Here is a 26,689-nt window from a genome sequence, read left to right as displayed (position 1 = left end):
ATTGATGTTAAAAATTGAAATGTAATTATTATACATTTTACCAAAACTTTCATAATATAATTTTAAACGAGAACACTACTTTGTTCTGTCTTACCTCAATACAAATATAAACCGATACAAACAGTTAGTAAAGTGATTTCTTAACATTCATATTTAACTTCTATTTACATTTATTTTAATTTAGTAATTATAAAATAAAATATTGTTTTAAAGTCATAATAATTATAATATTTATTTTATAAGAAATGCAATAAATTCTATGCACTATTCTGTTATTGAAGGAGAAGAAAGTAAAAAAAGTATTTATGTTAGAAAAAAATTTCTTTAGATGTCGATAACAGAAATTAGAGAAAGCCAAACATTTTCCAAAATCTATAAAAATTATTACTTCTACTTTCTTTTTTTTTTTTTTTCTTTCAGTCTTGCAATATCTATAAGTGGTCCTTTAAATTGGAAGCTGTCAATATGCTAAAATATAGGCTCTTTCAATCGAGGAAGTTAAAAAATATAATCAAAATTTTCCCAAAGTTTTCGATAACCAATATTATATTCCAAGATCACCACAAAATATCGATCTATGGTGTTATTCATGTCATTGATAAAATCGAAAAACTTTTCCAGTAAGTGCATATCGTTATAAATGATTGAATGTCGAAAATCATTTGGTTGGAAACATTAGATACTCTGTAAAAAATGGAAAACAGATACAGAATAAAAAAAAAATATATATATATATATATATATTTCTTACAAATGTACCTTAGAAGACGAGTATTTCTTTCCTAAGAAAAATAGTTTCTTCGTAGCTATAAGGGAGTGAAAGAGAGAGAGAGAATACAATCGTACAAGTGCTTATTAATGGAATTAGACGTTATACAAAACATAATCTAGTAATCTTTTAGAACTATTTTCAATATAAAAAATTTACTAATTTACAATTCCAAGATAACATGTAAATTAAAGAAAATATATATATACTGTGCTTTAATTACAAAATCCTGTATAATTTATTTGAACCTATATACAAAATAAATTATGTATATATTTGCCTAATTAAATTATGCCCAGTTTTATAGGCCATCTCAGTAAATGTAATTATTATTACATTTAACAGTAATTATAAGTATTGAAAATTACAGAATATAATAACAGTAATTATAAGTATTGAAAATTACAGAATATAATTAAATCAGCATAACATATAAATGTATTGATTTAGTTTCATTAATAAAAAAAAAGATTTATATTTAATTCTATCTGTGAAACCATTACACACAAGGGATAGATCAGGAAATCGTGATAAACTATCAGTCAACATTTCCAGGAAGTGTCGCCGGTGGGCCTTGTTAGTACAGGCTAACTGGCCTGATATTCTCATGTAACGCGTATGGTATAGATTAGAATCCATCACGTATCTCTTGAGTTTAAAAACATCTCATACTTTGTTTATGCGATTTCTTATAATAACTTCAATATACAGAGGATTTATTACAATATAATAACTGTTTTATTATTGTATGTTAAAGCGTACAATCCGCCATTAAAAATTAAATTTAGTTTTATTGTCAATGAGGAAATAATTATTTATGTCGACTTTTAAAAATTAATTCTGTTTAATAAACGAAACTACGAGTACATATTTCTCCTATGTATCTATTACAATATTCATATCATAGTTTATATATTGAATATATATTTAATAACAGTTTTAAATTACAAAGTAAATGTACTATGTAATTATATTCATTTGTAGTGTAGTAAATCACGTGTTTATTCTCTCCTCTTGTGAATGATAAAAAGAAAGAAAAACAAGAGTGAATAAACATAATTATATTAATTCATTATCAATGAAAATAATTTTATGGGCACATTACTTTTATTTAGCATCTAATTACTGTAAAATTAACCCACTGATTTTATTATATAAAACAAAAGCTTCTTTTATTAGTATCAGTAGTTAAATATGCCAAAAATAAAAGAAGAGATAACACAACCGGTAATTAAATTTGTCATTTATAATTAATGCGAAACTTTTTTCTTTGAGGAAACCAATGACAAAAATCTCAAATTTAAAAATAAACATGATTTAAATATGAATTAAAATAAATATTTAAATGCAATTTACATAACGAATTTATTAATAATAGTAAAAAACAAAAAAAGAAAAACAATTTAAAATACTTTAAATAAAATTTAATGTATGTATTGTATAATATAATAAGATAATTATCCACATATTCTTCCTATCAGATTATCTGTCAGCTTTCATAGAAATGAAAACATCGTTAAAGATGTCAAAAATAAATTCTCAAAACTATTTTTAGAATGGGCAGATATTAAAGGGCGTTAGATTTAATCGTATCTTTTCAATATTATTTTCATTCTACACGAAAAGAAACTTTAACATTCTCGTTTCGATGTTTTATTAACATACATTTTATTGAAAAGTTTCGCAATATTTTGATTTATTATTATGTCATCTAAAGGAAAATTTATATATATATAGTCTACACTCTTTGACGAAAACTTTTCGAATCGTTACGTAAGTGAAATATAACTGTACGTGCACTTAAATTTATTTCTTTTTCTTGCCATTTGAAATATATTTTATATGTATATTTGTATTGTATGATGTGTATAAAATTTTAAAGTCTTTTGAAGTAAAAATTTCACAGATGTTCGCATGCATTTCTATACGAATGAAGGTATATATATTACCTTAAGGGTCCCTAATTTTTTTTCATAAACATTTCGCTTCATTTTTATTTTGATTTTAAAATCGTTCCATTTGATTGGCAACTGGGAGGAGTTTATCGAGTTTCTATCTACTCAAATGACAAGAAGATTGCTAACATGAAGTTAATCTTTATTTAGCTTGTCCTAAGTGTCATTTTTATTACTAAGTTAGGACTGATATCGTTTCAGATTTGAAATGTACGCAAAACTTCTGATAAAAGTGCCCAATCATAACTTCGTTAACGATGAATCTCGGTAGCGACAAATGACTCTGGTATTTTCCCCCCTTAAAAAAAAACTTTTTACCAAATTCATAATTTGAATTTAAACGTTAAACTTTTATATCTGATTAAAAGAGAAAAATTCTCATAATTGAAACTCTTTGCTAAAAAGTTAAGAGGTAAGTTATTTTTGTATTGTAGGCCATTGTTAAATTGAAGATTGATACATTTTTTTTGGTCAAAGATGCTCGACTATCGGTTATTGAATAACAGTTTAAACAGTTTAATTGCTTTATACGTCAAGAAAGAGTATTATCGAGTCAAATCTTTGGTTAGATGAGATAATTTCTCAGAAAAGAGACACCACATTTAAGAAAATTAAATCAGATATTAACTCCTATGCGAGTTAATTCAAGGAAAATTAATTAAAATATTAATTAACTTCAGAAGTATCAAATAAAGAAAGCTTTAGGTAAATCTCGAGTTAATCAATATTTTGAAAACGAGTATGATTTTAATTAATAGAAACGAAAATGATTTATTTTAAAGGATAACCTTTCAGTAAATTAAAAAATTAATAATAATACAATACTACTTTTAGTACTGATTTCGTACAAATGTAAGACAATAAAAAAACCAATATAAATAGGAAAAATCTTGTATAAATGTGTAAAATATTTTAATCTTGATTACCTCAAACAATTTCATGCAAGAAGAATAAAAATGAATTTAAGAAGAAAATTTCATACAAGGAAAAAAATGGTCCTTGGATACACATAGCTTCTACAATTTTCTATTATTATTATTATTATTTTTTCTTTATTTCTCTTTCTATTAAAAAATTTGAATAAATTTAAATGTAACAGTACTGTACCAATAATCTTTCTATTTTATTTAAATTTCTTTCCGTTATTTTTCAAAAACATGAATGAATAATACAAAAATGATTGACAAACAAGTAACATTCCTGTAAATCCAGAATAAAATAAATTAGAATATTTTTGTTCTTCGAAAACATAAAAAAAGGGGACCCTTCGGGATTAAATTCTTAATTTTTTAAATTATATTTCCCTTCTTTTAGTCAGTTCATTGAGGTGACATAAATCTCTGTGGTATTTGCTACTAGCAAACACATGCAAATACAAAAATTAATTTTGATATTTTTAAAATTTTATAGTAAATAAATTCTTATTTTTTTTTACGTATATATAATTTAACGGTAAATAAACTTTTATCATCGTTTCAAGCTTAAAAATTTCAACATATGTATATATAAAATAACTGACCTTTTTTACTCTTATTTAAAAACTATTTATCTAACCTACGGCTGAATACATTATACACAAAAGAAATATAAATAAATTTATAAAAAGAGATTTTAAAAATTAAATCGAGGATTTTTTTTATTTATTTATAAAGCAGTGTTTAGTCTTTCAAATAAAATAAAATAAAATAAACAGTTTGAATTTTATTAAGAATTTCATTTCGTTTTCTACTATTTTATAAAAGTTTAATATCTATATATATTTATGTACAATTTAAAAATAATAATTTTTCTATGGAAAGTGAAAATTTCGACATTTTTTCAGGCATAAAAATACAGAATTTTATAAGGATAAAATGTATGTGGTATTATTTTAAATGGTGGAATTCGGCCAGCTCTTGCTACTANAACTGATTTTAACCAGTTCTATAGTAAGGTAACATTCCAATAGACAATATGCAAAGCTTTTTTTTTCAGTTTACAGCAGTATTTATTACACAAAATTTAAGTAAAGCTTAACATGCCGATCTTGCCCCGGTCTCCCCTATACAGATAACTATAGATTGTATATATAACACACAAGGTTAGGCTTGTGTCTACATACACAATATAGCCATTATAAACTTGTATCTAATAGATATAACAATAAAAAGAAAAATTTATTAAAAACGTAATTTTATAAACTTAATTCTCATATATTTATAGCTATTAAATTCGACTAAATCCTTCCTTGAGAATAAGAATTTGCAAGACCCAGTTCACACTAGACTAGAAATCGATTAGAGCTAAAGAATTTTGATGTGCCAAATATTTCAACATACAAAAAAGTACGCTTCTAAAAACAAGTTAATGCAAACGCCATAAAAAATCCTTTAAAGTTAAAGCATGTATAGGATATGATAATTTATATCCTATATTTACTATGATAACTTATTGTAAAAGGGGGGAAACAAATTTCTGTCTTTTATTTAATTAAATTCATACATTTTATTACTCGTGACCAAATAAATAATTTTCCTCGATTTAATCTTTTGAATATAAATATCAATATTTATTTCACTTTTTACACAATTTATTTAAGTTAGTAGCACCATTTTAAGCATTAAATTATATTTGATTATTTTACACTTTAATAATTACAATTTAACGCGTGACTTAGTTTAATTATAATGCAGTAAATATTAAAAATAACTACGTTTATTAAGTCAAATATCTAAAACAATATTATTTTATTATATTTTAATTTATAACTAATAAAGAATTTCAAATAAATATGAAGAAATTAATATATGTTAACCTAACGAACTAAGCAAATTTTTACATTATAGAAAATTAAGAAATTGTACGATTATTATATAAAAAAAATTAAAGAATTTAACCTGTTATACATTCATTAACAAAAAAAAAGTTACGTACTCAGATGGTATTTTCAGACAGGTATGTAAATGATAACAGTTGTAATCCGATTGTACTCGAGATAATGCCATTATGGTGCCTTAAAATTGATATCCCAATATCATATAAAAGGACAGAACTTACTGTGTTCATAATTTTCAGTGTACCTGTTGTTCTGAGGTCTTCGAACGTCAGGCAATCAAAAACATTACGCACAGCTGTTGAAAAAGGCTACATCATCAGTCTGAAGAAAACAGAATGGCCATTTTGTCAACTGCCTGTCATCTGGACCAATCTTACCTGACTGTGAGATGGTGTTTGGGGCAGTGGACACGAGACTTATACAGCAGGCAGACTCTAGATTAGCTAGAGCCTGCCTTGTCTGATTATAAGACAAGCATGAATAATTGCAACATCTTTATCCACCATCCAAAGATATGTATAGGTCTCGCTACAGAACTCTGTATCTTCCTATCAGTTTCGTACCATTCACAAACGACTAGAACAAGCAAATTTACATGACGACGACCACTTTGCGTCATGCCATTAGCGTCTTAATATCGTTATCAGTTTCGTTTGCAGTGGTAATGTGACAAAGAACCATAGACTGCGACGGACGAGCAATGTATCGTCTTTAGCAACGAATCCCGGTTCTGTTTTTGAAACGATCGACCATTGGTAAGCCATTGATCACTGGAGAACCATTAATGAGCGCTTCAGTTCTGACTCTACTGTTAATTGGCACACTGCATCCAATATTGGAATACCGGTATGGGGAGCCATCACATATGACAGTAGGTCATATCTAACAGTGGTACGAGGTACTGTACAGTACATTACGATACAGCAGTACGTTCAAGAAGCTGTACTTTCATGTGTTGTCTTCTGCAGATATGCAAATAGCAAATAATGTTCAACCACGTACAATTAGTTTCCCAGAAATGTCTCCTCTCTTCCACACTTCCTCGGTCTGCTCGGTCTCCAGGGCTATGTGAGACACCAGTTTCGATCATATGAGTGTGAGGAATCTGCAGCAACACTGGCAAATCTGTTGTGGGAAACCATATGTTGCATATGCTCCATCTCAATTGTGTCTCTACATGTATCCAGGCCAGAGGTTTACAAGGTATTAAAAATTCCTTCAAATTGCATCATTGTTCCACAAAAAATTGTCTCTTTGCTATAATATTGTAAACTCTTACCATCATAATTATGTTCGTACTACTAAAGTTTCATTCAATTCTAACATCTTGGTGCCCAATATTTTGTCAATAAGTGTATTTTAGTACCAGGTGTTTAATTTTTAACGGGTTTTAGTGCTTTATATGTGGTGTGTGAAAATTACAAAATGTTCTTTTAGAATGTAGAGGATTTGAATTGTCTGTGGAACGAATTTATTAATTTTTTTATAGATTAAGTAGAATATTTTACAAATTTTCATCAACAATAACAGATATCCTAATTATTTAAAAAAAACATAATTAATCTTTAATTTTTAAAAATATTCATAATTATAGATTCCTCACTGATAATGGTTCTATTAATATTTTTAACATTATAGAATACGTCACAATATTACAGTGTTACAGAATAATATAACAGTATATAATAATGAATGACATAATAATAGATTAATTTTGGCTTGTATATTATTAGCGTTATTAATAGTTTTGGAGTAATATGTGTTTCATAATATTAAAATTATTAACGAAACTTGCGTAATCTAAAAGTCATAATAAGTTATATTGATTTATTCAGAAATTATACCAATAATTATATAACAATCGTTTACACTCGAATTATAAAAATAATTGAATTTTTAAATAAAATTCGTAATAATTGGGGATTCAAAAAACTAAGAATCTTGTCAGTTATAACACTCAACTATTAAGACATAGAATCAAATCTGCAATTAGAAAAGTACAAAACCTTCTAAGGAAAGGAATAACAAATCTAAAACTCACTTTTTTTTAATGTTTTTTTTTTCTAATCTAATCTTCACTCAGAGATTTCTCGCAAATTTGATGAGTAGCCATATAAAAGCAATGTGTGTTTATTTTACGACCAAAGAATATATTAACGATTAAATGCGAGACCAGTAAATTTGATTTCGACAGTACATAATCTTCGGTTGTAAATTGAAGATAACAACCAATGAAACAGTCGTTTTCTTTTACGCTGCTGTAGAAGATTTAAAGGGTTTGGAGAGACTGGGTGGAGTCGATCGACTTTCTAAAATGTCAAGATTCTTTTTCTTTTTTTAAGATTTTCGCTATTTTCTATAATATTTAAATAACAGAAATTTTGTTAGGTCTATTCTACACTATCAATATAATAATGATACAGGCTTAGACTTTATAAAATATAGTCTATATAAGAATTCAATTCCTTGCAGAAAAGTGCAGACTTTTTGTCTGTATGTATTTTTCTCTTGTAGAAAACTATTATATAACCTTCTATACTTATTTAAACTTTATAAAGAGAATAAACCTATCTGAGTTGATCAAGAATGCTAATTATTTATACAGAATCAATCATAAACAAATAAATAAAAATAAACATGTCAGATCTTAAATATTTTCAAATTATTAATTATTTTGTTAAATTTATCTGACGATATAACACTTCATCTTTTTTATATTCAAATTTTAGATTTAATTTTTTTTTTACTTTTAAATATTTTAAAGAATATATTTAAAATGAACCAATCATATTTCGCTGTATGTCTTACATCTAAACTCATTTTAACGTGACAGACAGAAAGTTCACTATTACTAGCCTACAGCAAAATTCTGAATATCACCATCAAATTCCAGTTCGGTAATAAGAAAAAATAAATAAATAAAGTAGCATTTTAGACGGCTGGCTTACAAATTAACTTCAAAATTCAAAGTGTCATTTCCACCTTCATAAAACGAACAGAAATTGTCCTTCTTCGATAACGCTCTTAACTGGATCTGCAACATGTTTCAAAGAATATAAATAAAAATAAAAAAGAAAGTTAGTTATTTCGGTCTTCCTTTTCTCTATCGTCTAACAACAAACTAAAAAATAAAGCAGTTGAAACTGTCAAATACTTTAAAAACATTCAATTCTGATATATAATTTATGAATGGATTAAAAAAAATACAGCATCTTAATACTTCAAGATCAAATCAATTTTAGAATTCAATCAATTAGATTATATAATCATTTTAGATTGAATATATTACATACAATTTTGTCAAATATTTCTATATTTTGTAGACAATACAATTCATTCTACTTAAAATCTATCAATGAATGAAGTCGTGAATTTATCGAAGAGTAAATATTCATCTTAAATGACTCCTCCGATCAGTAATCTTAATCTATCAACTTATCTAACTCGCTAAACAATGAACCACTCTTTTAATTACTGTATTCTTTACAATTGGGTTAACTTCATTATAAACGCCGATCAATTATTCCCCGGCTTTCTTACTATTCTTTTGGGATATTGCTGAAATTTGAATTATTCCTTGTAACCTTTAATCCCGCGCTGTCATTAATCTTTATTTAATTCCGAGTTAATTAATTCTCTTTTGTTTTGTTTACTTCACTTGAGGTATTTCAGTTTGTTAAAGGATTATTTTTTTGTGGTTATAACATTAAAAAATACTGAAAAAATCAGAAAACATTATATACATCTTATTTATTCGGTAATAAATTAAGGATACACTAATCTTATTGCCTTATTCGGTAAATTAAATCGCTTTTATTACCATAGAATTGATTATGGTTTAAGTTATAAGGGCATTTATTTAGTTATAATACATATAATTATAATTATAAAATAAAATGCAATGAGGAAACATTAGTTTTAATCCCATTATGATGAATCATCTTATTCCATATATAGGCTAAAACAGGTTCGGACGAACAGGAACTGATGATAAATTTTAAAATATTTTGAATACTTTACAAAAATTTATTAGGTCAAAAACTTATGATCTATGAAAAGATAAATAGTTTTCTTTTATATTATTTTTTTGCAGAATTTTCTCGTCCTGTTTTAGTAATTTATATGAAAGATAAAACTTATATTCGATAAACAAATAGTTTAAATATCACGTAAGAGTTTTACGGGATAAATTTAAAGCTATAATTTTTCCTTGTAATGTTTTATTTCTTTCGAAACTAGTGATTCAACATCAGTCGATTTAAGGAAGGAAGAACTGATTTGTGCTTGACTAGCCAAATTTTGCTTTAGTGATTCAATTCTCCTTTCTTTAAATAATCTTCCTTCCTTTCATAAGAAACTGTAAAGTTCACTAGACTAAAATAAGACGAGATAAGAATCTCTATTAGTAATGTTAATATTATAATTACTATTGAACAATTACATTATTTATATTAATAAAAGAGATTCTTATAGTCATACTAAATGCTTATGTAATGTTTGCTTAGTAAACGTAAAATAATAATAATAAAACAACCTTTTTATATATATTAATACATTATATATTAAATGTTTAACATAAAACATTCTCATTTATTTAATATATTTTCGTTGTAATTTCAGTTATTTGTATGCTGCAATAATTTTTTAAATGGAAAAAAAGTTATTAATAAAATATAAAATTATTATAAATTTAGAACAATATATATTATAACAATTTAAATATTCAATCATTATGTAAATATCATTACTTAACTGGCTAATTGAAATATTAATTTTAACACTTTTTTTTTTAATCTTAAATAAATCCATATTCAAAACCAAAACCAGAGCGAATTAAAATTAATTTAATAAATTAAAAAACGAGGAAAATAAATAAAAGTTTATACATTAAGTTATGGCACCATTTATCTTATTTTTATACAAAATTTTGCAAACTTTTCTCGGTTCACTGAGCAAAGCTTTTTATGTTTACATAAAAGTGTCTTATAGTTTTTTTAAAAAAAAAAAAAGCATCTGGTTTCGTTCCTGCAGATTTAATGCACTAGTCATACTAATCCACCATAATTAGTCGTTTACATTCTACTAACATTTAACACGCAATCCAGAAAGTTCCTTGCAGATGTTAACACAAGCATTCGGTTCTCATTCAATGACTTCTATACAAATGTAAAACACTAAAGAGGATAAAAGAAGAAAGAAATGAAAAAAATTTTGGATGTAAGCCATCTTAAATATTTTATAGTGGCAAGCTTCCCATAAGGATAAACTAAAAGGATTTCATAAAAATATATCACTTTAATTAATATGACAGGATCCGATTTAGATGTGGACGAATCGAAGTAGTGAACTGGCAACCAGAAACGAATAAAATCCTGAATGTAATTCGAGTCGTGGGAATAGTTGTGAATTATTGATCTTCCACCAAACAGTTTCTTTTATCTGAATTTGTTGTAAGGAAATTGAACGTGACTATTTCGTTAGTCGTCTTCAATACAAGTCTTTGCTACCGTATACACAGTACAGTAGATGAGGGATCAGGGAACTATTAAGTAAAGAAAATACCATCGATGAGAAAATAAACTTGACTAAATAAATATACTTTAAGTTGAATTCATTTTGGTTTGAATGCCTTTTTCGGGATTTATTTCGAATATATTTTCTATATAATGCTCTAACGTTCTTCATATTCAATATTAACTTTCTTACTTTATTCTATTTTAAAAGTTTCGAATAATAAATAAGAAAAAATTGAAAATTTCCTCTTAAATAAGTAATAAATAAAACGATATTTAAAATCTATTACTTATAAACAAACAGATTAAATACAATATTCTGTTCATAAATTTCAAAAATAGATTTTTATTGACAAAGTTTAAACTAGATAAAGAGAACAACGGATAATGCTACGTACGCGGTAGTTACCTGTTACTAAAAAAAATTACTTTTGACACAAATAAAAGTCGTCTACTGAACAATAAATGACAGTACGCGACCCTAAACTAACCTCGAAGCGTTAGATTCTTTCCTTAAAGACTCTGTGTCTGTCATTTAAATTGTATCAATGACATCTTTGAGCATTATTGCCGAAGTGACAAAGAAATGCCGTTAAGTCGAAAAAAACATAACAGGAAAAATAAACTTTGACGTATAAACCACACAAAAAATATCAATTAAGCAGTAGGATCTTAAAATTACGCGCATAATGCTGTAAAATTTTCTAACATTATCTTCAACTTTTCTAATAAAATCATCGTGTTCTTTTCTCTATTCTTACATTAACATCAATTTATCTATAATTTCAGTTTATGTTTGGCATACCCAAGTACAATTACTGTTTTTTTTTTTTTTAAATCAAATTCTCTACAACGAATTGCTATAAAGAAATTGTCAACATTAACAGTTGTCAGATGAACGAATGCTAGTTTCGTTATTGGATACGTCTATCAGGATTATTAGTTATATCGACAGTTCAAATATTTGTTGTATGTAATCTGTAAATCTGCACATTCAAATTCACTGGATAGATGTTCACAATCGCTCCTAGCTAAGTTCGGTCAAAGTTCTAATTTATATAAACGATAGATTAATAAAAAATATATATATAGGCTTATTGCCACAAGACCTTTATTAGCATAAAAATATATTTCTTTTTTTTTAAATAAACCCGAAAGATAATCAACCGAAATAATTATATTAATTGCTCTTTCCTTATAAATTTCCTCATATCGTTCATATATTCCTTTTATAAATTAATTTACATGTATTTGTTATTCAGGTACATTTATTTAATTTCGCTTCGGGCTGACGGATAATATTGGCTTTTCGCGTGTTTTAGTGACATATTGACACCAGTTTGAGTGAGGTATTAAATCAGTTAATTTTAATGTTGTGAAGTTACATACTTGAACTTGAATTTTTAAAAATATTTTTCAAATTATACGTTTTATTATATACATATATAAAAATTAATTATTCCCGAGTAAAATATACAAGATAACAACATATTTGCTTCCATAAATTACTTTGAAGATGAAAGAAAACACACTTAAGCATTGAAAACATGATAATTTTTCATCGTTTCGAAGTAACGGAAAAATAGTATAAAGGAAGATAACCTGTCTGTTCCTTTTATAACAACTAGAGGAATAAAAATATGAATAAACTATTACAAATAACAGTATACGTGTATGAAAATTTCTATGGTTATAAATTATTCTGTAAGTTGATAGAATGTTTTGCCAACACCCAAACATTTTAAATTATTATTATTTTTTTCTAAAATTCCAAATCTTTATTCTTTAATTATAAGTTTCAAATAGTACAGCGAGTTCTTTTCGAGAAAATTCAGGAATATACAAAATTTAAAAGATGTTTAAAGTTATTTCAACTGATAAATGCTAATGACCGAAAGTAATGCTCGTTAAACATAAACAGAAAGAAAGAGAGAGAGAGCGAGAAAAAAAAATTCAATATTGGTTTATTTTTTATGATTCTTCTTCATTTCTGGGAGAATGATCAGTTGATCTTTCCTGGGATTTTCTTCGCACATAACAGGCAAAAGATGTCACGCTTGAATAGCAATATCTCTCGCCTCTTCGCTAACAAGGACTTCCTTTTGTATATGATTCTAGTAAATTGCAATTTTCGCTAGTTTTTTTTTTCTTTTTAATTAAAGCTTTACATTATCAAATTAGAGATAAAACTATAAAATCGATATTTTATGCAAGATATCGATAAGGTAATTCGTAGATTAAACATTTTTCTTTCGTGCTTAAACGCTTAAAAATCGATTTTTTCTCGAAAATGTCGTATAAAATATTCTTAGAAAAACAGTGTTTTTTTAAAAATATATATATATAAAAGGGGGTGGTAGTTAAAAAGTCGAAGAGATGGCGCGACGGTTTGTGTCGCAATCGGTTGCGTGATGTATAATGGTTTGCGTGAGGGAATAATGGTAGATACAAATATCATAAAACCATCATCGACGGAATCGACACTATATTCACCTGCCTCGAATGAGCTGTGGCGTCAACAAACGTTGCACTTCGACATTATCATACATATATCAATACTAAAAAGTTTCAAAAATTTTTCTCAAATTTTATACTATTTACCCGCACTTAAACATACAAAAACATATTATATTTATGCGTAATTTCATGCTTGAAAAAGTCCATTATGTAATTAAAAAAGACACTAATTCATTCATAAATTAGTGTTTGTTTTAACTTAAAAACACTCATTTGTTCTATGTATATATATATAAGTTATATATAAATTTACATGTTTTATTTTAATTATTATTTAAATCCAACTTGTAGTATTAAACGTCCTATGATACGACCTTGATCGGTAACAAGGCTATTGCTGTGTTATAAAAGTTCAGGGTTTATCGCCTGATATATTTTTAATATTTAAAGTACATTCATTTTCTTTTTATGAATACTTTATAATATATTCATTGCTTAAAAAACTAAAAATTGTACTTGTTTATTTTTAATGCGCTTTATAGTGCAGAGAAAGTAATCTTATATTATATTTTTTCCTTGAAAAACCAAACAAGCACACGTCTTCCAACTGTAAAAAAAAGTAATCTATTTATTGGCTTTGATACTTTCGATAATCAAATTTGTTCGGGTCAGCGATCGTTCTTAATAAATCGTTTTAGCCTATAAAATAAATAAATAACATTTATTCGGTTATCTTTAACGCCCTTTCAAAACAGTTACGTCCCTAATTATCCGTGCCAAGCGATGCACGGATAATCAAATAATACCGAATAAAGCTTTACAATACAGTACCAAAAAATATTCCGCTCTATATCAGTTTTCTTCGATTATTCGATAGACACAAGTAAATACTAATGTGTGAAAAAAGTTTTACTTAGCGCGATGGTAAAGATAATTTTAAAATATATACGCGAAAATAAGCGATAAAACTTTACATAGACATCTTTTATATTTAAATATAGCTTAAAGAACTTGTTTTATTCATCACAGTTTTATTCATGTGTAATAAAGTCTGCTGAAGTCGAGACCATATACCTTAAATCAACAAGTTTGCGCTCGCTACAGTTTTAATTATCTATCAACTGTATGCATATACGTACAGATACGGTATGTGTAAACCTATAAAAAGAAGAACATGACTGGCTAAAGTATAAACAGAAAGAAAAAAACATAATAAAAAAGCAAACAGTACTTAATTGTTTATATGATTTTTAACTTGTTTCAAATAAAAAACTAATACAAATTTTAAATCAATATATATCAAAGTTAGATTTATTATTATTATTATGGAAAGGAATTAATAAAATCACTTTCTATGTTAATTTTGTGATTAGGATAACTATCGAAGCTTTTATAAGTCTAGAAGCAAAACGATCACTTATAGGGTGGACGGTACCTAAATCTAATTAATAATTAATTCTTAATTGGTGAAAGTGTAAGGTTATTAATAATAATATTTTAATGGAGGGATGTCATTAGAGTAATAAATTATTGATATTAATTAACAAGTTTTACAATTTCGAGTCGATTTGTCGAGTCTTTTCGATAACCGTTTTATGTTTTAAATGTTATTCCAATCAGTTATATTACAGAAAGAAATATACAGAACAATTCGCATTACTTAGAATTTTTGAAATGTAAACATGTTTTTGTTACAGCGTGTACGATTTCCCCCCCTTTTTTAATTGCTAGTTTAATCATGCAGGATAATCTTATGATTTATAGCAGTTTTTATCCTGTTTGTCTTAAATACAGATCTCAAGGTCTTTTTTTGTAAGCTCGATTCTCGATTTTGCTCCTTCTATCTCATCTTTAGTTGTCAACGTTTAAACATTATATATATATATATATATCTTATATATCGTCTCGTTCTCTATTCAACAATTGAGGAAAAAATTGCCTATCTGCTTGAATTATGGATACGCGAAACTGGTGATACAATCAGATATCTGGATCTTTTGAAAACAAGAGGCGTGAAATCTAAATCGCAATTTCGTATAAAATAACAANAGAGAGGAAGAAAAAAAATTCAATATTGGTTTATTTTTTATGATTCTTCTTCATTTCTGGGAGAATGATCAGTTGATCTTTCCTGGGATTTTCTTCGCACATAACAGGCAAAAGATGTCACGCTTGAATAGCAATATCTCTCGCCTCTTCGCTAACAAGGACTTCCTTTTGTATATGATTCTAGTAAATTGCAATTTTCGCTAGTTTTTTTTTTCTTTTTAATTAAAGCTTTACATTATCAAATTAGAGATAAAACTATAAAATCGATATTTTATGCAAGATATCGATAAGGTAATTCGTAGATTAAACATTTTTCTTTCGTGCTTAAACGCTTAAAAATCGATTTTTTCTCGAAAATGTCGTATAAAATATTCTTAGAAAAACAGTGTTTTTTTAAAAATATATATATATAAAAGGGGGTGGTAGTTAAAAAGTCGAAGAGATGGCGCGACGGTTTGTGTCGCAATCGGTTGCGTGATGTATAATGGTTTGCGTGAGGGAATAATGGTAGATACAAATATCATAAAACCATCATCGACGGAATCGACACTATATTCACCTGCCTCGAATGAGCTGTGGCGTCAACAAACGTTGCACTTCGACATTATCATACATATATCAATACTAAAAAGTTTCAAAAATTTTTCTCAAATTTTATACTATTTATCCTCACTTAAACATACAAAAACATATTATATTTATGCGTAATTTCATGCTTGAAAAAGTCCATTATGTAATTAAAAAAGACACTAATTCATTCATAAATTAGTGTTTGTTTTAACTTAAAAACACTCATTTGTTCTATGTATATATATATAAGTTATATATAAATTTACATGTTTTATTTTAATTATTATTTAAATCCAACTTGTAGTATTAAACGTCCTATGATACGACCTTGATCGGTAACAAGGCTATTGCTGTGTTATAAAAGTTCAGGGTTTATCGCCTGATATATTTTTAATATTTAAAGTACATTCATTTTCTTTTTATGAATACTTTATAATATATTCATTGCTTAAAAAACTAAAAATTGTACTTGTTTATTTTTAATGCGCTTTATAGTGCAGAGAAAGTAATCTTATATTATATTTTTTCCTTGAAAAACCAAACAAGCACACGTCTTCCAACTGTAAAAAAAAGTAATCTATTTATTGGCTTTGATACTTTCGATAATCAAATTTGTTCGGGTCAGCGATCGTTCTTAATAAATCGTTTTAGCCTATAAAATAAATAAATAACATTTATTCGGTTATCTTTAACGCCCTTTCAAAACAGTTACGTCCCTAATTATCCGTGCCAAGCGATGCACGGATAATCAAATAATACCGAATAAAGCTTTACAATACAGTACCAAAAAATATTCCGCTCTATATCAGTTTTCTTCGATTATTCGATAGACACAAGTAAATACTAATGTGTGAAAAAAGTTTTACTTAGCGCGATGGTAAAGATAATTTTAAAATATATACGCGAAAATAAGCGATAAAACTTTACATAGACATCTTTTATATTTAAATATAGCTTAAAGAACTTGATTTATTCATCACAGTTTTATTCATGTGTAATAAAGTCTGCTGAAGTCGAGACCATATACCTTAAATCAACAAGTTTGCGCTCGCTACAGTTTTAATTATCTATCAACTGTATGCATATACGTACAGATACGGTATGTGTAAACCTATAAAAAGAAGAACATGACTGGCTAAAGTATAAACAGAAAGAAAGAGAGAGAGAGCGAGAAAAAAAAATTCAATATTGGTTTATTTTTTATGATTCTTCTTCATTTCTGGGAGAATGATCAGTTGATCTTTCCTGGGATTTTCTTCGCACATAACAGGCAAAAGATGTCACGCTTGAATAGCAATATCTCTCGCCTCTTCGCTAACAAGGACTTCCTTTTGTATATGATTCTAGTAAATTGCAATTTTCGCTAGTTTTTTTTTTCTTTTTAATTAAAGCTTTACATTATCAAATTAGAGATAAAACTATAAAATCGATATTTTATGCAAGATATCGATAAGGTAATTCGTAGATTAAACATTTTTCTTTCGTGCTTAAACGCTTAAAAATCGATTTTTTCTCGAAAATGTCGTATAAAATATTCTTAGAAAAACAGTGTTTTTTTAAAAATATATATATATAAAAGGGGGTGGTAGTTAAAAAGTCGAAGAGATGGCGCGACGGTTTGTGTCGCAATCGGTTGCGTGATGTGTAATGGTTTGCGTGAGGGAATAATGGTAGATACAAATATCATAAAACCATCATCGACGGAATCGACACTATATTCACCTGCCTCGAATGAGCTGTGGCGTCAACAAACGTTGCACTTCGACATTATCATACATATATCAATACTAAAAAGTTTCAAAAATTTTTCTCAAATTTTATACTATTTATCCTCACTTAAACATACAAAAACATATTATATTTATGCGTAATTTCATGCTTGAAAAAGTCCATTATGTAATTAAAAAAGACACTAATTCATTCATAAATTAGTGTTTGTTTTAACTTAAAAACACTCATTTGTTCTATGTATATATATATAAGTTATATATAAATTTACATGTTTTATTTTAATTATTATTTAAATCCAACTTGTAGTATTAAACGTCCTATGATACGACCTTGATCGGTAACAAGGCTATTGCTGTGTTATAAAAGTTCAGGGTTTATCGCCTGATATATTTTTAATATTTAAAGTACATTCATTTTCTTTTTATGAATACTTTATAATATATTCATTGCTTAAAAAACTAAAAATTGTACTTGTTTATTTTTAATGCGCTTTATAGTGCAGAGAAAGTAATCTTATATTATATTTTTTCCTTGAAAAACCAAACAAGCACACGTCTTCCAACTGTAAAAAAAAGTAATCTATTTATTGGCTTTGATACTTTCGATAATCAAATTTGTTCGGGTCAGCGATCGTTCTTAATAAATCGTTTTAGCCTATAAAATAAATAAATAACATTTATTCGGTTATCTTTAACGCCCTTTCAAAACAGTTACGTCCCTAATTATCCGTGCCAAGCGATGCACGGATAATCAAATAATACCGAATAAAGCTTTACAATACAGTACCAAAAAATATTCCGCTCTATATCAGTTTTCTTCGGTTATTCGATAGACACAAGTAAATACTAATGTGTGAAAAAAGTTTTACTTAGCGCGATGGTAAAGATAATTTTAAAATATATACGCGAAAATAAGCGATAAAACTTTACATAGACATCTTTTATATTTAAATATAGCTTAAAGAACTTGATTTATTCATCACAGTTTTATTCATGTGTAATAAAGTCTGCTGAAGTCGAGACCATATACCTTAAATCAACAAGTTTGCGCTCGCTACAGTTTTAATTATCTATCAACTGTATGCATATACGTACAGATACGGTATGTGTAAACCTATAAAAAGAAGAACATGACTGGCTAAAGTATAAACAGAAAGAAAAAAAACATAATAAAAAAGCAAACAGTACTTAATTGTTTATATGATTTTTAACTTGTTTCAAATAAAAAACTAATACAAATTTTAAATCAATATATATCAAAGTTAGATTTATTATTATTATTATGGAAAGGAATTAATAAAATCACTTTCTATGTTAATTTTGTGATTAGGATAACTATTGAAGCTTTTATAAGTCTAGAAGCAAAACGATCACTTATAGGCTGGACGGTACCTAAATCTAATTAATAATTAATTCTTAATTGGTGAAAGTGTAAGGTTATTAATAATAATATTTTAATGGAGGGATGTCATTAGAGTAATAAATTATTGATATTAATTAACACGTTTTACAATTTCGAGTCGATTTGTCGAGTCTTTTCGATAACCGTTTTATGTTTTAAATGTTATTCCAATCAGTTATATTACAGAAAGAAATATACAGAACAATTCGCATTACTTAGAATTTTTGAAATGTAAACATGTTTTTGTTACAGCGTGTACGATTTCCCCCTTTTTTAATTGCTAGTTTAATCATGCAGGATAATCTTATGATTTATAGCAGTTTTTATCCTGTTTGTCTTAAATACAGATCTCAAGGTCTTTTTTTGTAAGCTCGATTCTCGATTTTGCTCCTTCTATCTCATCTTTAGTTGTCAACGTTTAAACATTATATATATATATATATATCTTATATATCGTCTCGTTCTCTATTCAACAATTGAGGAAAAAATTGCCTATCTGCTTGAATTATGGATACGCGAAACTGGTGATACAATCAGATATCTGGATCTTTTGAAAACAAGAGGCGTGAAATCTAAATCGCAATTTCGTATAAAATAACAAAGGGGAAAAAAAGCCATGGCTTAAACCCTGTATCGTTTATCCAAAAAATGGAAGAACGACACAGTTTAACATGTCAGTGATGATGATTATCATAACTTATAGATCAAAAATGATGATAAGGAGTGCATAAAAATCAAAAACATGGCGTACTTATATGACTTATATATATATAACTTATACAGTCATATATAAAGAGGCTTATCATCACATAAATAAATAAGGAATAAGAAAAACAATATAAACTCAACACTGATTTTTTACTTTATTATTAAAATTTAAAAAATTCGCTTTAAAAAATTCCATTTCGAAAGTTTTCCAAAGAAATTCTGTTATATGAAATCGGTTGACATTATTTATCATCAGACAGTGACGCAGCGTTAAAAGAAGATCCAAACGGTCTGCATTTTACTTAAATTTTGGCTTCCTACCAGAGAAAAGCTTCTGCGAAGTGCCCAAAAATACGGGAAATCCTAAACTCAACCTGTACATGTGAAACGGGAAGGATGTTTCCGTTCATAACATACCAAAAGTGAACGGATGTTTGTATATCCATTTATCTTTCAATCAAAAGTAAGAAAGTAAATTTTTAAAATTTAAATTTTAAACATCTGTTTTATAAAAATATAATTTCTGTGTTAGTTTACCTTACTTGTATATTCTACTATACATATAATTCTTATTAACTCGATTAATTATTAAGTTTTTTTTTTATTGACACAATTAGAAAAATTCCTTCACAGTTTAATCGTTAGTTGTTTCATTTTTATTTTCTATACTAAATATTAAAATATATATATTAATATTTTAACACAAATGAACAAAATAAAGAATATTTTTCAATTGTCTCTATATTTGTTTTATATTTATTTTCCTCAAAACATCTCTAAAGTTAAACATATTGTAAGTCCAATAAGAAACAGACAAGTCTATGTAAAATCTTAAGTGGCTTCTTGCCAAATTCGAAGTTTAATAGATTTAATTTCGAAAATGTTTCTCAGAAAATAGTCAAACATTAAACAAAATCAATAAATAAAGTTTCGACTGTATACTACGGCCGATGACGTTATGAAAACTGTTATATAAATCTCATTTATAAAAATAAAATATGAAAAATTTATATCACAGACCTAACAGTTTTAAATAAAATGCTTATTTTCACATTATTAAATATTTAAAATATAAAACAATCAATTCTCTAGGCTGATATATATATATATAGTTACATTTTCAATATGATTTTTCGTAAAACTTTTTACGTAGAAACTAAGAACGAAAATAGTAACTAATGTTTCATTTTTAAAACTTTAATAACAATCGGCTCATTTATTTCTGAGATAATCAAAAGGACCCGTAGAGACATAAAGGACATCAGTCCATTGCCTTTCACTCCGGTTGCCAATAGTGACGGACAAAACAAAGACAAAATTCCATCCCCTAGTCTATAACCGGTGAATATTTTGACCATTAAATTTAATATTACATTAGTATTTGTAAAGGTAAAACAAGTCTAGCCGATTTTCTTTGACGTGTAAAAGTAGTTTTCTTTTTTTGTATGTTTTTTTCCTGTCTTGACAAAAATGGGTCAACGATGAGTGAATGAGAAACATTTCCTTGTGCAGAATTCATTTTCAGTTATGACTGGTCTAACCAGAATTATGGTTCGTGCTCAAGTTTCTTTTTTTTTCTGTTGAAAAATGACTAAAATCGAGTAAATGTGAACGACTTGTTATGTATCTGGATATTCGCTTTATTTTCGATCAAATCGTAACATAAATAAATCGTCATTCTCTGTTTACCTCTTCTTAAATCCTTGTTTTCAACACGAAGACTCGAGTGTTTAGAAACTAATAAACTGAAAACTTTAATTTCATCCTAGAATAGCAAACACAGAAAGAAATGTTGATATCGTACTAAACCAAAAATCTGTATTAACACTGGTCGCGTGTACTCATAAATGGGTATAGGGCCTATATAAACATACTGTGCATGTCACCGAAAGTCTATTTCGAGAACAGGCGGAATCAGAACGAAATAGCAAACCGTGCATTCCTTTAAAAAAGAAGAAGAAATAAGGAATAAAAAAACAAAGAATGTTATTGCATATGGCAATGTGCCAAAATGTAATTCGACCACCAAAATGAATACCGTATAAGAAATTCAAACCTTCCTGTCTGTACAAGAAAAAATTGGGAAATGGACAAAATTTGATTTCCAAACGATATTTAGGCACCAACTAGAATTTATAGATATCGATATCCTTCGTATATTCATTCATCGGAACGAATAGGAAAAATTACTTTCAAAATTTGTCTTCTCTGAGAAGAATATAAATCTTTACTTCACTAGTTTTGTCAGACTTTTGATCAACCAGAAAAATTCTCATCTCGGATAAATTCATTGAAAAAATAACAACGCAGCTCGATTCCATCTTTACTTTGAGTTTGATTTTTTCCTCCCCCTTAAATAGCTTTTAATAAATCCTGACAATTTATCTAATAATTATTCTAAAAATAAATTATAAATCTTGGCATATTCGCAAGAATATACTTGCTTTTAGAGACGAAAGAGAAAAAAAAATCCCATCATAATTTTTAAAGTTGGTATGCATTTGGGTGCAGGACCTATTAGTTACAGTTCCAGGGCAATTGTCCAAAGCCCAATGATTAAGAAGGTTCAATCTTTAATAAATTTACATAGTCGTTTATCAAAATAAGGAAGGAAAACTTAGAGAATAAATAAATAAATATCATCTTAGAAAAGTTGGTGTGAAATTATTCAAAAATTCCAATCCTTTTCGAAAAACTCTTTTCAGGAGTAGAAATTGGTGAAGAAAGATCAAATAAATCTACACCATTTTCCGAGATTATTTCTTTCTTAAATTCCTTTGAAAAATTCTCAATTATTCGAACGGAGCGATAAAAAAAATATTAAACAAAAGAGAAAAAAAAAGAAGTACGTATTGTATCAATAGATAAAAATAACTTTTTTACCTTTCAATAAAATTTCAATTTGAAATAAACTGATTCGATTCGGTATATAGCGGTATTATTCACAAACAATAAAAGTTTTCATCATATTCAAAACATGCCTAGAATAAAATAAGAAAAAATATGTTCTAAAGTAAATGGAGAGGGTTATTTCTCAAACCGAACGATGGCAAATTACAAAAAGAACCTGGTTAGAATATCAAATGGCTTCATAGTTTATAAGAAAGTGAAGTTTGCATAGTGCAAAGTTTTTCTTTTTCTTTTTTCTTCTTGAGTCAACGAATGACTTCTATTCAAGATCACAATTCATTGCGTAATGTGACACGTCCCGGTTAACAATAATTAGAACATTCATTCTGACCGAGAATAAGAAAAAAAGCTAACTAATTATGTTAGCAATGCATCTTCCTGTTGTGATACCATGTTGCTTTTGCCTACCCAAAAATACCGTTCTTGATGACCGAACAATCAGAGTTGGCAGATCGTTAGCAGTTGACAACTCAATGAGATGTGAGTTGAATGGAATGATTGTTACTACAAACTTATTATTTGCTAGCTTATGTACAGTACAGTACAGAAGACATTATAAAACGCTTCCGTTAAGGGGCATTTCAACTATAAAAAACATCTGTTTCTATTGTTAGTTTACGTTTTTAATTATTTTCCTGCTAAGATTTCCTGCTGAATTATTATAATGTATGAAACTTCCTTGGACAACTGGGTGGCTAAAGAGTCAGTGAAACAACCAGTAAAACAGGCTTTCGACACAGTTAGGGTCACTGGATAAACCGCATTCTTATTTGTTACGTAAAAACACGCCACAGTTCATACAAATTTCCCTTTTTAAAACAGTTAATAAGAAAAATTCCTTTCACGTCTTTTAACTTCCTTATTTCCGCCATGGCGGATTGATTCAACTTCCTTAAAAGATTAACTTTAATGAAAAACATCACATTGAAAAAATATCGAAAAAATTTCTATTCTTTTTCTATTGAAATTCTTTCAATTCTACTTATAAGAAAATCATTTTCAAAAGGATTTATAAACACAGCAGCAACCCATTTTATATACGTATTCGAAAAATGCCAACATTTCCTTAACAAAAGAAACACAGCCAAATTTTAATTATATACTAAATAAAACCGTGAAGGGTTCTCTGGTTACAACAGCAGCAGATATATAAATATATTTTTATCCCTTAGGATTAAAAAAAGAAAAACCATTTTAAATATATAATAATAATGATAATAATAATAATTTTTCGAGGCTGACACATCCACCCACAAGTGTTTTTTTTCCTCTCTCTCTCTCTTAAGACCCCCGGTCACACGATAAGCACTCCTATTTTCTATACTGCGTTGCAGTGACGTGACTCGAGATACTTTGTCACGAATGTTTCGTATATTATAACACTTCATCCGCTAATACACCATTTCGTTCGGTTGAAAAATCATTTCAAAGTACATAAAAATACAAAATAACAATAGCAACGACTCCCCCCCGCCGTTTAAAACCAACTATTTTAAAGTAAAAATTAAAAAAAAAATAAATGAATTTTATTATATAGCTTCGTATTATTTAATTTAACTTTAAAACATGTAAATATTTTAAACGAATTATACGTAATTGTAAGTACAAAGTAATCAGTAGTTACGGTATTATCAGAAGTTTCATATTCTTATCGCTGCGGCGTCACATCTGTTCCCAAAGAAACCCTTGCACTACACAACAACCATATCCTTTCTCTTTCTCTCTCTCTCTTTCTCCATCCATATCTTTTATCATCAAACTTTACAACCTTCCAGTGCCCCTTAAACTCGTCACAGAATTTATCTTTTCGTAATATTTGTCGAGTTTAAATTGTAACGAATAAAGATCTCCCGGCGACACAATTCTATCGATTAAATAGGAGGTACCCGGGGTTCGGTCACTCAAAAGCACCGAACGAACGTTTCATTCACTAATTAGTTATCTTGATATATGATAATAATTATTACAATAAGATATATCAGTTTCCTAGATATCACGTCACGAATCGCTGTAATTCACTCACGTTAATAACCGATCGTACTATAAATCATCCTCAAAACTAAAGTTAAAAGATAATAATACCGAATCGAACTAACCTATGCCTTTTCGGTTTTTTTTTTTTTTTTAAATTCTTTACGAAACTTACAACTGTAAAAACACACGCAAGTTATCGTAACAGGACGATTTGTCAACCATCAATTTCCAGTTCGATTGATATAAAGTTACCGGGTGGCGATTATTTATACGGTCGAGTTTCGTGTTCTGGAGAATCATCTGATCCATCTGTCATTCCCGTAATTTTACTTCTGTGAAGATTGTAATTGTTTAACCCGATGCGACCGAATAGTTCTTACGTTTTCTTCTTCTCTTTCCGTACGAAATGTATTAAAAAATAGAATTATTTAGCGATTTTGTCGCGTTTTAGGAAAGAAAATCGCTAGCGACGTCGTGCCCTAGGGACGGACCACGCCCTCACTGCGGTGTAGTCGGCCAGGTCCTCCACCCTCTACTCCGCTTCTTGTCACCCACAGCTGCTACATACCTGCACATTGCCTGTCAGTGAGAGTCCAATCGAGCGAAACGGACTGGTCAAAGTGCATCGGAATGCTCTACGACGCGTTTATACGACGCGAGAAACTCGGCGATTATCATACAGCGCACAACTCACCTGATGTACTACCCAGAACATATCTAGTTGTGTCTGTGGAGAGTGACGGGGTGTGATCTAAGCGCGCGATCCGCCATGTTCGAGCAGCTACAAGTAGCGACAACTGCGCACGATTCATCCAGTCTTCTAACGTAATCAACATAACGGGCATGCGCGATGCAGTTGACAGAGGCTCATGGATACAGGGCTACGTCCTATGGGGTTCGAGACGTCCGACATCATCCTAACGGGTCGATATGAGAAGTTCGTCTCTAAGGGAGAAATGTCTGGTAAAGAGAAGGTCATTTCTTCTACAGATAACGGAGAAATTAATGTCCGTTCGCCTCCTGACTATAAATGATTTCGACTAGTTTCGAAATATTTTTTTTAACTCTTTCTCTCTCCCTTTACTTTTTAAAACCCATTCTCAAGTTGCATTTTATTATTATAAATCTCTCCCAACTTAAGTTACAGTTTTTATAAATCTTAATCGTCGTTATTTATTTATTTATTTTTATTTTATACTTTATTAACAACTAGTAAACTCCATCTATTTTTTTCGTAGAATCTAATAGGTTTATAAATTGTTTTGATTTTAATTTTGACAATATTGATTGAACTTTACAATGATATTTAAATTAAACATAATAAAAACCCGAGTTCTCATAACAAGGAACTTGAGTTAAGGAACAAGAATTTTAATTTCACTTTTTCAAAGCGGAAAACTGGAAAAAATCGAAATTATGAAATCATCGCAATTTTTAATCATATTTTAATTTAAAAAATTACACGAATTTCCGAACCAGGCCGGAAGTTCGTTTATAATCAATCGAGACCTACGCCCCTAAGGTTTCCATATCTAGTCTCGATTTTCATCTACCTAATTCCGTTCTGTATGTTAATTAAGGAAGGACGACAGTGGAAATCTACAGGTCTGCAATTTAAAAATTACAGCCCAATGAAACAAAACTCATTTCTTATTCCCAAAACTTCTCTCTCCTTTTTTCTCTTTCCACAAATACTGCAATATAAATCCTTTCTCTGCCGAATTTTCACTAAATCAGAATACAATATATATATATATTTTAATAAAATTTTTATTCTTTATGAAAATATATGGAGAATCAGTCTGAAAGCTAAATCTGAATTTATTAGAAAAGAAGA

The 26,689-nt window shown here is 28.1% G+C and overlaps 1 long non-coding RNA gene across 1 annotated transcript in view; it reads right to left on the bottom strand.

Moving 5' to 3' along the window:
• Nucleotides 1-25,933, bottom strand: part of LOC111627988 — a 41,385-nt gene extending 15,452 nt beyond the window's left edge. Inside the window, exon 1 of the long non-coding RNA XR_002757100.1 lies at nucleotides 25,547-25,933. This is a non-coding gene — a long non-coding RNA (uncharacterized LOC111627988). The remainder of the gene's footprint in view (nucleotides 1-25,546) is intronic.
• Nucleotides 25,934-26,689: the final 756 nt, after the last annotated feature.

Source organism: Centruroides sculpturatus, unplaced genomic scaffold (genome assembly GCF_000671375.1).
Source record: "Centruroides sculpturatus isolate CEXI.00-Female unplaced genomic scaffold, Cexi_2.0 scaffold487, whole genome shotgun sequence".
Lineage (NCBI taxonomy): Eukaryota > Metazoa > Arthropoda > Arachnida > Scorpiones > Buthidae > Centruroides > Centruroides sculpturatus.
Note: the sequence above shows the minus strand (reverse complement) of the source record. Positions and strands in the feature narration are given on the sequence as shown.